The sequence below is a fragment of the Pteronotus mesoamericanus genome, unplaced genomic scaffold, assembly GCF_021234165.1.
Source record: "Pteronotus mesoamericanus isolate MK-2021 breed Mesoamerican mustached bat unplaced genomic scaffold, CSHL_Meso_final contig_33, whole genome shotgun sequence".
NCBI lineage: Eukaryota > Metazoa > Chordata > Mammalia > Chiroptera > Mormoopidae > Pteronotus > Pteronotus mesoamericanus.
Window position 1 is genome coordinate 14,369,076 of NW_026555135.1, and position 13,272 is coordinate 14,382,347.

The following is a 13,272-nucleotide window of genomic DNA, read 5'->3' on the forward strand; positions in this document are numbered from 1 at the left end:
CAGGATCAAGGCATTTATTTTCTCAGCTACCAGGTGTGTTGCCTGCTAACAATTCACAACTGAGCCCCTCTGCAGGAGTTAGCTCAGCCAAAGGAGCTAGGAAGTTGCCTCACTCTAGGCATTCAACATCCATGAGAGCAACGTGCTTCCAATATAGAGGTACAAAGGCTGACCTTCTTACTTCAAATGGAGACAACTCTGGAGGGTGAAGTATCCTTCTACTGTAAGATAAAAAATTATACATTTTGGGTCAAGAGTGTGCGGCCAGTAAGCACTAGTATTACATAAAAGTAGATATTCCAGATCCCATATCATTGACCACTGCTTAATCAGTAGTTTTCCCAGAAGTAACCCCTACGGCTGCATGGGAAATTTTTTATGACCCAAAGATAGTGTTAAAAAAGCTAAGTTTGATCAATGGATGAGCTAGTTTATGGCCACAAGGCAAAAATGGGCTATTGCCAAACTGCAGACCTTCTCAAGGAGGCCCTGAAAAATAGTGGTGAAAGAAAATCCTTGCAATAGGCAGAACTTTGGCTGTTATACACTTTAGGTGGGAAGAAAAGTGGCCTGAAATAGAATATATATATATTTTATATATAACCTATTAATATATATATCTATAATATATTAATATACATAATTATATCTACATCTATAACATATAAATATTTATATATTTATATATACATCTATAAGGGGTATAGATGTATATATATTTATGGATAGTGCTGAATCACTGTTTCATTAGGGGTTGCAAGGAAAAAATGGGGGAAATCAGCAGCAAGTAGGCTGCCTGGGGTATGAACCACCTATGGGGGAGGCCAAAGTGTGAAAAGAGCTTTGTGTTGCATATTATAGTTCATCAGAGAGCATCTACCACAGAGGAGGCACCAACCAACCATCTCACATCAGCCATTCTTTGTCAATGGCCACCTCTTTTCTGGTAGAATGGGCTCAAGAGTAGCCATTGGCTAATCATGGATCCAATAGTATGATTCTTATTCTCCAAGACTGATCCAGTTACTTGCACTGTATATATAAGTTCAATTTATAGGCAATACAGACCAAGTTGAGTCTTCACTACAACAATATTGGTCAAGGAGTCCAACCAGCCATGTGGTGGTACGTTGTCTGTATTCTTCCATCTTGAAATGAGCAACAATTTATTCTGACTGATATCAACACACATTCCATATATGGACTTATCTTTCTTGCCCACAGGGCCTCAGCCAGTACCACTAAATGAAGGCTCACAGAGTATTTGTTTTACCAACGTGTAATCCTGCCTGCTGTTGCTAGACCAAGGGACTCACTGATCAGTCAAAGCGGTGTATTAGTGGTCACATATCTATGGGATTCACTGGTTCTATCACATAGTGCACAGCCCAGAACCTGCTAGCTTTATAGAGTAAAGGGAGAGCATCTTGAAGGCACAATGAAGGTATTAGGTTGGGTACGATGCCTGCAAGGATGAAATGACATTCTCTAAGAAAGAGTAAACATCCTTAATAAGTGGAGTGTTGCTGTGTGTCCAGTAGGTTGAATGCATTCAACAATCAAGCAGTTCAACAATCAAGCAGTGACACTACCATCCAATCCCGCTTACCATGACCTCAAGTAAGGTATTTGTGCTTTCCATCATCATACATTTAGGTTTTGTGGCTCTAGATGTCTTAGTTCCCAAACAGAAACACAGCAGGGGACACAAAAAGTATCCCAATAAACTTTTAGCTTTAGCTGTCACTCTGTCACATTAAGCTTCTTAGATGAAGAGATCAGCAAGCAAGGAAAAAAACCACTATGCTGGCATAGATGATTGATCCAATTATCAAGAAGAGATGCCAATGCATCATGACCATAATGATAGGGAAGAATATGACTGCTACTTGGGTGAATTGCTGGAGTGTCTTTTGGTATCTCCCTGCCCCATCATGACAGAAAATTAACAAATGCAGTAGCCATGATATAAGAAATACATGCTGACCAAGAACTAAGACCATTCAGGGATGAAGCACTGGATCACAATTTGTAGGTAAGCCATCTAGACAAGTACAGCCAATGGTGCTTGCCAAGAGTGAGGGAAATCTAGAAGAGGTAGCAGAGGAAGGAAGGGATAACAGTAGTATCAGGTAAGCAGAGGTAAGCAAGGTTACCTGCAGAGGTGGGGCTTACAGTTTGTTCCGCCAACTTTTCTTCTGTAAGCTTCTTTGAGAAGAAGACCAATCAAAACCTTGGAACAACTATTCCTAATAAACTCAGTATATGAAGTAACTAGGTCCAAAAAGTACAGAGAGTAGATTGTGGCGGATACGAAAACACTGACTTGTCCAAAGTGCTCCCTATCCACAGGAGCAATCCAATGCAGAGGTATAAGTGGGGAACAACTGCTTCAAAAGAAGACAACTCTGAAAGTTTATCCATCTTGAGGGTCATAAAGGATCAGAAAACGTTCTCTGTTGCCACTGTCTCACAGTTCAGCTTCTCTTTCTGTCCAGTCTTGCTTTGTTCATCTTTCACAGATGTTGTTGTTATCAAGAATACTTTCCAGTAAAGCTCATGCATGAAAAATGCATATTTTCAGTGTCTGTTTCCTGGAGATTCAGCCTATGATATTGTGTTATGAATCCAAAAGGAAATTCAGCTACTCTTCAATAGTTGGTGTTTACTTGGTTTTATGGGGAGGTGATGTGTATTTGCAGGTAAATCAAGAGGTATTTTTGGACCATTTAATAGGGTCAAAACCACATTAGTTATTGAATTAAGATTCATTAAGAAGACCTTATTGGCTAAATTGTGTTCCCCACCTCCATTCATATACTGAAGTCTTAACTCCCAGTAACTAAGGATGTAATCACCATATTTAGTGATAAGGTCTTTAAAGGGGGAATTAAAGTTAAATGAGATCACAGTGTGTGTGGAGGTAATCCAATAGGACTGGTGTCTTTATAAGAAAAAGAGACTAGGACACACAGAAAGACACCAGAGGACAACCATGGGAAGAAGCAATGAGAATGAGGCACCCGCAAGGCAAGGAGAGAGGCATCAGAGGAAATCAGATCTGCTGGCACCTCGATCTTGGACTTCCAGCCTCCATAACTGTGAGAAAATGCATTTCTGTTATTTAAGCCATCCAGTTTGTGGCATGTTGTTATGACAGTTCTAGGAAACTAATACATAGGATGTTTGAGGTTGGAGGGTTGCACCTGTTTTTGACTTAATCACATGTTTTCTCAAGCTAGTCAGCACAAAATAGAGAATTGAGTCTAAAATCTTGTCCTATTTAAAATACAGGTCTTTGGTGGATGCCTGTAAACAGGAGAAAGTTCTGGGTCCCCTCCACACAAAACCCTCTCTCTCCTGTGTTGTATCCTCTTGTGAAATAATCAAGATTTCTAAGGCAAATATATAAAGTGAGAAAGCAGTCTCCTTTCACTTCATACTTTTTTCTATTTATTTAATTGTACTCTAAAGAATAAGAATTTCTTTTTTCAAGAAACTTATCACCTTGTTATAGGATTAGATACCTAAAGTATGGCATAGGAAAATCTAGTATTTTTTTAAAACACCCAATTTCCAATCCGTGATCACAGTGGGACTCTAAGCAGGCAAAGCAAAGCCCAGTTAAGAGTTTCTATTTTGAAATAAAAAGTTGGGCAAAGGACAATAAAGTTGTAGCTATCCCTATGGGCTTCTTGTAATATCTGTAGTATCCTATACTCTGGTTCTTTGCTTTCATCCGTGAGAAATGGAATGGATCAAATTATAATAATTAAAATAGTAATACAACATTACAATACAATAATACAATATGTAACATTTATGAGCACTTATGAGGTGGCTAAGGTCTTAAGAGCTTTATATGCATCACCTTATTAACCTTTGCAATAACACAAATACACCTGTCCCAGTCCATTCAGGCTGCTGTAATAAAATATCACAGACTGGGCAGCTTAAACAACAAACGTATTTCTCACAGTCTGGAGTGTGGGGATCACACTCCAGGTGCCAAGATCAAGGTGCCAACAGATTTTTCATCTAGCAAGGGTCTGCTTCCTGTCTTGCAGGTCGCCGTTTTCTGACATCCTCGCATGGCTTCTCCTTGGTAGATGCATGTGGAGAGAGGGATTCTGACTTTTCTCTTTTTAGAATGACACTAACCCCATGATAAGGGCCTCATTTTCATGATCTAATATAATACCAGTTATGTCCCAAAGGCTTCACTTCCAAATACCAACATTCTAGAGATTTAGGGCTTCACAATGTGGATTTGCAGGGCCTACAAGCATTCAGTCCATAGCAATATCCATTTTAAGGAAACTGACGGTAAAAGAAGTTAAGTACCCTGCTCCACGTCACACAATAAGCAACAGGGCCTGATTTTAAGTCCAGAACGTATTCTCTACTGAGCCCACTTTCATACACAGAGCCTCAGTAACTGTCTTCTCTAATAGACCATCAGACAGAGGACAGGGACTATTATGTATTTCAATCTCAAACAAATTCAAAGATGCTTGTGGCAGAAAAAAAAAAAAAAAGCCCAGTATATAAAGGAACTGAACATTTTGAAAATTATTTTATCATCTCCGAAATTCTTAGGAAGATCTAATGGACCTAAAAGAAAAAGTGAATGAGTGACTCTGCCTGATTCTTTTGCTCTTTTCCATTCTTCCATTTATTTAGCTAAGGCATGGAACTAGGCTATTTGCAAAGTTCTATACTTGATGCTGGGAATGCAAGACACAGCCCCTTGGTTTCATAGGACTTTTTTTTTCTTCTTATCTCGATGTGTTTTCTGTTCTCTCCTAACTACCTTTTTCTAAGGAGGATTATGTCAAATTGGCATAATTTAGGAGGCATTGTCTACCCTGGGTCAGAGGGATGCATATGTGATTTCACTTCCTTTCGTTTGCTTCCTCTCTCTTTTTTTCTTATTTTGTAATTTTATTTTCATGTATTATTTTTCTTCCCTTTTTTAGCTCCATTATAAACATTATGAAATATGTCCAAGAGGTACCACATTTTTAAGTACATAGAAACTGTATCTATGTATTCTAGGTAAGGCAGATAACACAATTACCACCCACATTCTAAAAGAAGCTAAATTTCTGGGTCTCACCTTCCACCTCTGTCCAGCATGGGTGTTGGATGAGATTGGTGTGGTGATGCTTCTCTGTCCCAGCTGAATATTAGAATCACCTGGGGATCACTGACGACATCTCAGTGCTTGAACTTCACTCCTAGAGACTCTTAATTATTTAACCAAGTACGGGATCTGGGTAGTGTTATTTTATAAAATTTCCCCAGGGGGTTTTAATGGTAGCTAGAATTGAGAACCACAGAACTGGATCATTTTTTTAGGTTCTTATGGTTTTAACATTCAGTCACCCCTAAATGTAACCTTTATAAAAATAGATGATAAAAGTCTTACTGTGTCGAAGACTTAAATTTCATCTCCATACTACTAACTTGGTTAACTTGCTCTTGTGGTGAGGATGTCACATCAATACAGTGAAGATCCTGACAGGGAGTTAGGCGATATTGCCTAAATGTTTCCTAATAGAGCAGTGGTATTTTTCTCCTTCCTTGCTGCCACTCCTGATCTACTACAATAGCCTTTCTGTGTACCTCCTATTAATCTCATCTCTAGTCCATCTTCCATGCACTTGCCAAAAATGATTCATCTTCAAAGAATCAAATCTGATTATATCACTACCCTTCAATAATTGCTATTTCCCCTAGGGTCAAGTACAAACTCTGGTTATGTTGCACATGAAACTGATTTTCTTTCTCAACTTAAGATATTCACATGCATACACTCCACATATTTCACTCTAAGCTAACAATAACCCATCTTTTATAGCATTTACTATTCATCATCTATTTGTTAAAGGTTTTTACATACATTAATATATTGAAGCCTTATAACAATCCCGTGAGTTAGATACTGTTGTTCTCTGTTTTGCCAACAGAGAAACCAAGACTCTGAGAAGTTCAGTAACGTCCTAAAGACACACAGCTAGAATTTCACAGACTTGGAATTCAAAATCTAACACTTTGATCCCAAATCCTGTGCTTCTTGAACATTGTTTTATTACCCCCCTCACATATCTCATCTAAGTTTATTTGTTGTATTTTTTTTTTTAATTCTCACCTGAGGATATACTTACTGATTTGAGAGAGAGAGAGAGACTTTAATGTGAGCAAGAAACATTGATCAGTTGCCTCCTTTATGAGCCCGGACCAACCTGCAATGTTTTGTGTATGGGATGATGCTCCACCCAACTGAGCAATCTCGCCAGGGCTGTTTGCTGTATTTTTAATGCTTGTTTTTTGTCAGGTCCTCAAATATTGATTAGCATTTATGATCCTTTAAGATTCAACTGATGTGTTAATTCTCCTGGAAGAAGTTTCTAAGTCTTGAAGCTTCTTCACTCTACATTTAGTACCTTTTCTTTTACTAACCAGAAACCTTGCTTTGACATCTCTATTGTGGCATTTATTGTGCTATAGTAATTTTCTTTTTATGTATCTACCTCAAAGTGGAATGAAATCTAATTTGTGAGATCCTTGAGATTAGGGAATGTGTCTTTTATTTTTGTACTCTTATCACTCACTACAGTGGAGACTGAAGTTCCTGACATGGAGTGTTCTTTTATGTAGAACAACCTTATAATATGATACCCAACACAGGAAATTTTTGAAAGTGAAAGGGGGCACTATTAATGCTTGCCCATGGACAATAGACCTGGACATAAGGGACACAAAGCTGGATATATGCTCTCCTTATTTTTGTAACTGCTTCCTCAGATGACTTCCTCCATGCTTTAATATCCAATTCCCTCAGAAGGAATATATAAATTGATCTGCCTTTAAGTAAATCCCTTATTTTGCATGTAGAATTGTACACATTCTTCAAGATATGAGTGCTTTTAATTTTACACCTATACTTTTGCTTACAGCTTAGTTTAAATTAAAAACAAATTAGTAGATGGCATCTCATCAAAAGAGATGTAGTTAGTGATGGCGAATCAGCAACATTGTTAAGGGAAAGCTCATGAGGTTGGTGATCTTATAGTAAATTAATTACTAACTGACATTGTATATAGATTGCAATGTTTGAGGATAAATGCAGTTGAACCTTTTCTTAGTCTTGCTTGATTGGGCCCAAAGAACAATTCTCCATCTTTCTGTATACCTCCTTTCCAAGTCCCTCAAGGTGAACAGCAGTGGATAATCTGACTGATTCTACATTAGTCATTAGCAAGATGATCACTTGTGCTTGTGCAACTGGGGTTGACTCCAAGCTCTGCTTTCCATTAGTAGTGTTACCTTGTTATTTAATTATTTAATGTGCTTCAGTTTCCTCATCTATAGACTATTAGTAGAACCTATGTCATATAGTTATGTTAATATCTAAAAATATTTAGATCAAAGCTTGGCATGTAGCAGGTTATATACAAATTAGATAAATAAATGGGCAGTGTCACTATGCACCTAAAGACCATGCACGTGTGTAAGGCCCTTTTCCTTTCTCTACCACATGAAGGAGTACTCCATGGTTGAACCAACCAACTAGCCCATCCCAAACTACTCTTCTTCCCTTATTTATGATACCTACCCATATCTTTCCTCCTGCTCCTGGCTGAGAATATTGGTGAATACTTCAAATTTTTGTACCATGAGGCCTCCAGTGGGTAATACAAGCTTGAGGTTTTGATTCACACTGAGGAATAAGGACATTTAGGTCTCAAGCATCAACTATGTACCAGTGGTACTATCAGCTATGACCCAGCTAATAAAACAAGGTCCTTTCCTTCTTTGTGTATAAGTTTTTCAAAATTCTTTTGAGAGGAAGGACATATGGGAATATGGAAGTTGAACATTGTGCATTTAAATAACCTCTGTATCTTTAAAACTGTACTCCTTTATTGAACTAATAAGAGCAATCTGAAGAGCAACAAGTAGTGGTAGATCAAGGCAAGAAAAAAAGAGTTTAACTGGATACTACTGCTTCCCAACATGTTGAGCAAAGGAGAGTGATTTGATTTTCTTTGATATGACCTAAAAGACTAAATGAGAAAGATAATAACTTTGTCAGCATGCTCTTTAATGTTTTCTCTTTGTGTCAGTCTCTTGCAGGCATCTCACATTTGGGGAAATGTTGGAGTGAGGGAAGGCAAAGAAACATGGCACAAAAACTAAAGCCTTTGAGATATAAATTCTAGATTTGAATGATCTCTCTGTCACTTAACATGTGACCCTTTTTTTTACGTTCAAAAGAAGTTTTTAATATTTTTTTTATTTTTTATGAAAGCATAGTTGGCATTCAATATTACATTAGTTTCAGATATACATCATAGTGATTCAATGTTTATATACTTTACAATGTGACTGGCACGATAAGTCTAGTACCCATCTGTCACTGAAAAGTTATTATGATATTATTGACATATTCTTTGTGCTGTACACTATGCCCCCGTGGCATATTTATTTTATACCTAGAAGTTTGTACCTTTTATTCCCCTTTACCTTTTAAAAAAGAAACTTTTAATGATCTGCATAAAATAGTCATCTTCACAAAATACATTTTTATCCATATAATATCAGATTGTTAAAATTACAATACAAAATAATACTAAATACATTAAGATTCTCTTGTTTGTTTTGTGTCATGGTTATAAAAATGCTGCATTTGAGGTGGCTCTTCAAAGACCATGCAATCATCAGACAAGGAATGTGCTTTCCGACAGGGTAGTCCTTAATTCACTAGAACTGTTTATGTTACTTAAACCACAGAAAGCTCAAATTGAGGACAGTTTTCACTAATAAAGAATTCTCTGAATGTAGGTAATATATTAGAAGGATTACATCTCTTTACAATCAGAACTCGTATACTTTTCCTCATTCATTTCTACTATTTAAATAGGATAGCACCTGTATTTAGCCAATTATTACAAAGCTAAATGGTTAAACAGAACTCAAAATAGATGAGATACTTTTCTGTAGAAGAAGGTTCATAAGTTGTCTGTCTAACTGCAATTCAAAAGCCTGATTACTGATGGAAATTTATGTTAAATATAACACTTTTAAAACATTAGACATATCAATATATATGGAATATATGTGGAAAGTGGAAAATCCAAGTGACTGCCTTTTGGGAGAAAATCTGACCTAAGAGTTATGTTCTTATTATTACTATGAGGTGAAATTTTAAAAATAACAGTAACAGTATAATAAGTGTATCATGTCAGTGACTGTGAGTTTTGACATACACTGTACTATGTGATACAGTGTGTTAAACATTTACCTAGTCATTGAAGTAGACTTTTTCCTCAAAGAGACCACCTAGGAAAAAACAACAAGTGACCTCTCAAATCATTTTCCTTTTTGAGCTTGTTTTAACCTATAAACATGTTAGCCCATCTCCACCACAGGGATATAGTGGCTGTAGCATTAGACAATGTGTGTAAAAGATCCTTCCACAAAGCCTGACACATTGAAGATGTTCAGGGTTGAGGAAATGATTTACTTTTCTAAAGCTTTTTTTTAAAGGTTTGTAAAGAGAAAATCTTTTCACTCCATTTTAGGAGTGATAAAGACTGGGTTTTTTTGCTCAATTGTGGGTCATATCTGGACACTGTAAAGACATGGCCTGGTTCACCATCCTTAAAATCTCATTTGTTTATTAAAAAACAAAAAGCATTTATTAAGATCCTGATATGAACCAGATGCCATGGTAGGAACTCAGTTATGAAAATGAGTGATAGAACACTTGCTCTCAAAAGGTCTAATGGGAAAGACAAATAAACAAGAGATCATGATACCATATTTTATCAATTCTAGTTTCTTCATTTTTTTCTTATTTTCACATTTCTGTGAGACATATCTAAACATTTGATGAAATCTTGCATATGATGAAAAAGTTTAGTATTATTTTGGAAAAAAGTCTAGAGTGTGCCGAAGCGGACAGGAGAGAGTAGACATCAGAAAAAGCCTCCCAGAGGAGACATGCTTAGGGACCAAGGAAGGAGGAAAGTGGCAAGGTGGGGAGTGGCATGTGCAAAGACGCGACAGGTAAGTGATCATGTTCAGGGACCTGTGCATCATTCCGTGTAGCAATAGGCCTGGGGTGGGGGGCCGGGATATCAAGTGGTGATGGCCCATAAGGCTAATGGGTTAAGTAGAGGTCAGGTCATGTATAGCCAGGTGAAGTGATCTGGACTTTATCTGATGAGCAGTGAGGAAGCCTTTAAGATTTGCAATATTGACCAGTTCCCCTGGACTAATGGCATGGAAGAAAGTAGATTATGACAGTGAGGACCAGAATATGGAAGGGACTTTTGGGCATGGGCCCCAAACCTAGCAGTCTGGTGTGAAGTAACCAAGGGAAGTCTCTGGGGAGGCAGCTCTATCAGTGTCATGCAGACTGGTCAGAGCGGAAACCAGTGTGCCCTGGTGTGAACCTGTGGCACTGGGTGGCTGGGTTATTTGCCTGAACTCACCCTAAGAAAATAGAAACTGTATTTCCATGATTGTTTCCGGGCAAACATGTATTCCTTGCATCATCGCCTTGTGCCCTGTGGGTGAATTTAGCTGGGTTTTGAATGTGCGAACACTCCATAATAGCCATGTGTCTGAAAATCTCTGTCTTCTCAAACACTCACTGAACAAACGGAAACTGTTCTCAGTAGGAAACAACTGTGCTATGGGGTTGGCACAGAAAGCAAGTAACAGCTCTGCTGCCCACAAAGTGGCCCCTTCTAGCTTCTTGGTAAAGATCCCTTTGGTTCTCTCTCCCCCATCCACCAGAGGGAAAGGCTGCTGTAGTTGTATTCACAACTGCAATTGTTTCAAATTAAACTGCCCCGGGGGCTGAATTACCTCAGCTAATGTTCCTCAGTAGTTCTGTGGCACTCTGCAATCAAGTGCTTTCAAACAACAGCCCCTCAGGATAGGAGTTGTTCCTTTATCTGTTTCAAAATAAAGCACTTGCAAAGTTGCAGTCCTGTTCAATACAGAGAGTGTTGTTTTGTTTGATTTCACAAAGACGGTGGGTGGGAAGAACATACTGGCAACCAAAGGGGAAAAAAATGTCTAGAAAAGAATAGTGTCTGGGGTGAAAGGGCATGGTACTGCCAACTGGTGATGGCTTTGCTGAAGCTGAAGCCAAACCTGGTGTGGGGAGATGGCAGCAGAAATACAGGACAGAGTGGCATTTGGAGAAGGACCTGGAGTCCCTGAGGACATGCGGCAGGCCCCGAAGGCCCAGGCAAGCAAACCTGCCTCTGAGGTGCTCAATGAATATTCCCACAAGGCTAACTTACTTTCTGAAGTAAGTAATTACTTTCTGAAGTAATTACTGGATGTTGCAGGGAGAAGCTGATCTCCTCCTCAGAGACTGGCTGCACCAACCACAATGGGGAGGAGGTGCTGCCACCGAGACAGGGCACCTGCAGCTGCTGGCATGGTGCACCTGCGAGGTATGGAGTGAGCTGCTAGGAATGGGCTCTGCTGAGGAGCCCAAGCTGGATGTGAGGAAGAGAACAAGGGTGGTAGGGCCCAGGCCAGGGGATGAAGTAGCAGTTGGCAGCTGAGCGAGACCTCATCCTACAGCAATACCAGAACCTCCAGGAGAAGCTGGCAGAAGGAATACAAGGCCTGGCCTGGAGCCTTAACGTCAACACACTGGCTGCCCAGAATATCATCAAGAAGGAAAACCGCCCCTGCTGCACTCACTCAAGATACCTGGACAGAACCTGGAGAAGCTAGAGATAGAATCAGAGCAGCAGGAGCCGCACACACAAAAATCGGTCACCTGACTGCTTTGGGCCATGCTTGTCACTGTCTGCTCCATTTACATCAGCATCATCCTCTTCACCCCTCTCATGCCCAAACTCAAATAAAAACCTGCCTCCTCCAAAAAAAATAAAAAAGAAAAAGAAAAGAATAGTTTCCAGAACATCATTACAAAAGCCCCTTTCATTTATTTTTAGGGCCTGGCAGAAACTTGCTGAGCTGGTAACCATTTCGCCTGGCCCTAACTTGCAAGGCAGAGCCCAAGAAAGCAGTGATAGTAGGACATGGAATTCCACCAAATGGGGATTAACTAATGGCTCTGCCACTTAGCACTTATGGCATCTTAGACAAGCCACTTAAATTTCTCAGAACTCATGTTCTTCACCTCACAGAACAAATGTGGATGAAAATAGAACATGTCTTTCAAAATATAATTAGCTATTCAACTCTAAAGGATCACAATTATTTGATAAAAAATTGAAGCAAATTCTTTCTTTGGATTCTAGTTTCATTTATTAATTCATAAAAATATCATTGAAACCTATTACATACCAGGTAGGTTTGTGTAAATATGTGTGAGAGTGTTGTGTGTGTGCACGTGTGTGTAGGGTAGTATTGAGAAGGGGCATTCCAGGTAGAAGGCCAGGGTAGGCAAAGTCCCTGAAACAGAAGGAATGCAAGCTTGAGGATTTCAGATAATTCATGTTACAGAAGCACTGAAAATTGAGGTAGGAAAGTTACAGGATTAAGGGTGAATTGGTGTCAGGGGTGCTGAACATGGAGTGCCTTATAAACTCAGTGTGTTTGTGTCACAAGGGGGAACAGATAGGACAATTAGATTAGGATAATTAATAAAATTTAAGGAAGATTAACAAAGGCACTGTATATGAAGGTGTAGGTAGGATGTGAAATCATTCAGGACAGTTGAGTACCTATATCCTAGTAAGAGTGGGGCCTAGTTACCAGCCCTAAGGCAAAGGAGCCAGGGTGGAGTAAGCAGTGACTTCACACAGACCCAGGGATAGAGAGGGCTGAGGAAAGACAGCTCTGCTAGGGAAAGGATGCAACCAGTTCAAAGTAAGCCCACAGAAAGTGCAGCCACCAGAGGAAAAGTATCTTGACTTCACTTCCCTTCCTCCCTCCAGCTTCTGGTTGGTGCCTTCCACTGGCAAAATCCTCCTGCATCCAAAGGCAAAAGAATCCACTGATGAGTCCACAGGACAGAGAAGAGATGATCGTGGATCTGGGGTGGCAAGCAGAAGCGGCATTCTCTCTAAAGGAACGTGTCTTTATTCTAACAACAATGGAAGGTTCCAGCATTAGAATTCTTTGCCTTAGAACCCCCATGGTTCTCATGCAGACATGTCTCCTCCAGTTCTCAGGCTTTGAATTCTCTTGGCTCAGTTTCATAGACTGGACCTACCACTTGTTACCTATATGACCATGAGCAAGTTATGTAATTTCTCAAGTTCC

General features: G+C 39.2%; 1 protein-coding gene and 1 pseudogene across 3 annotated transcripts in view; one reads left to right on the forward strand and one right to left on the reverse strand.

The window, feature by feature from the left end:
* The window catches only part of GRM5 (glutamate metabotropic receptor 5), a 451,151-nt gene that overhangs the window by 173,057 nt on the left and 264,822 nt on the right, over positions 1-13,272 (reverse strand). The window lies entirely within an intron of this gene.
* Positions 11,189-11,906, forward strand: LOC129072670 (vesicle transport protein USE1-like; annotated as a pseudogene).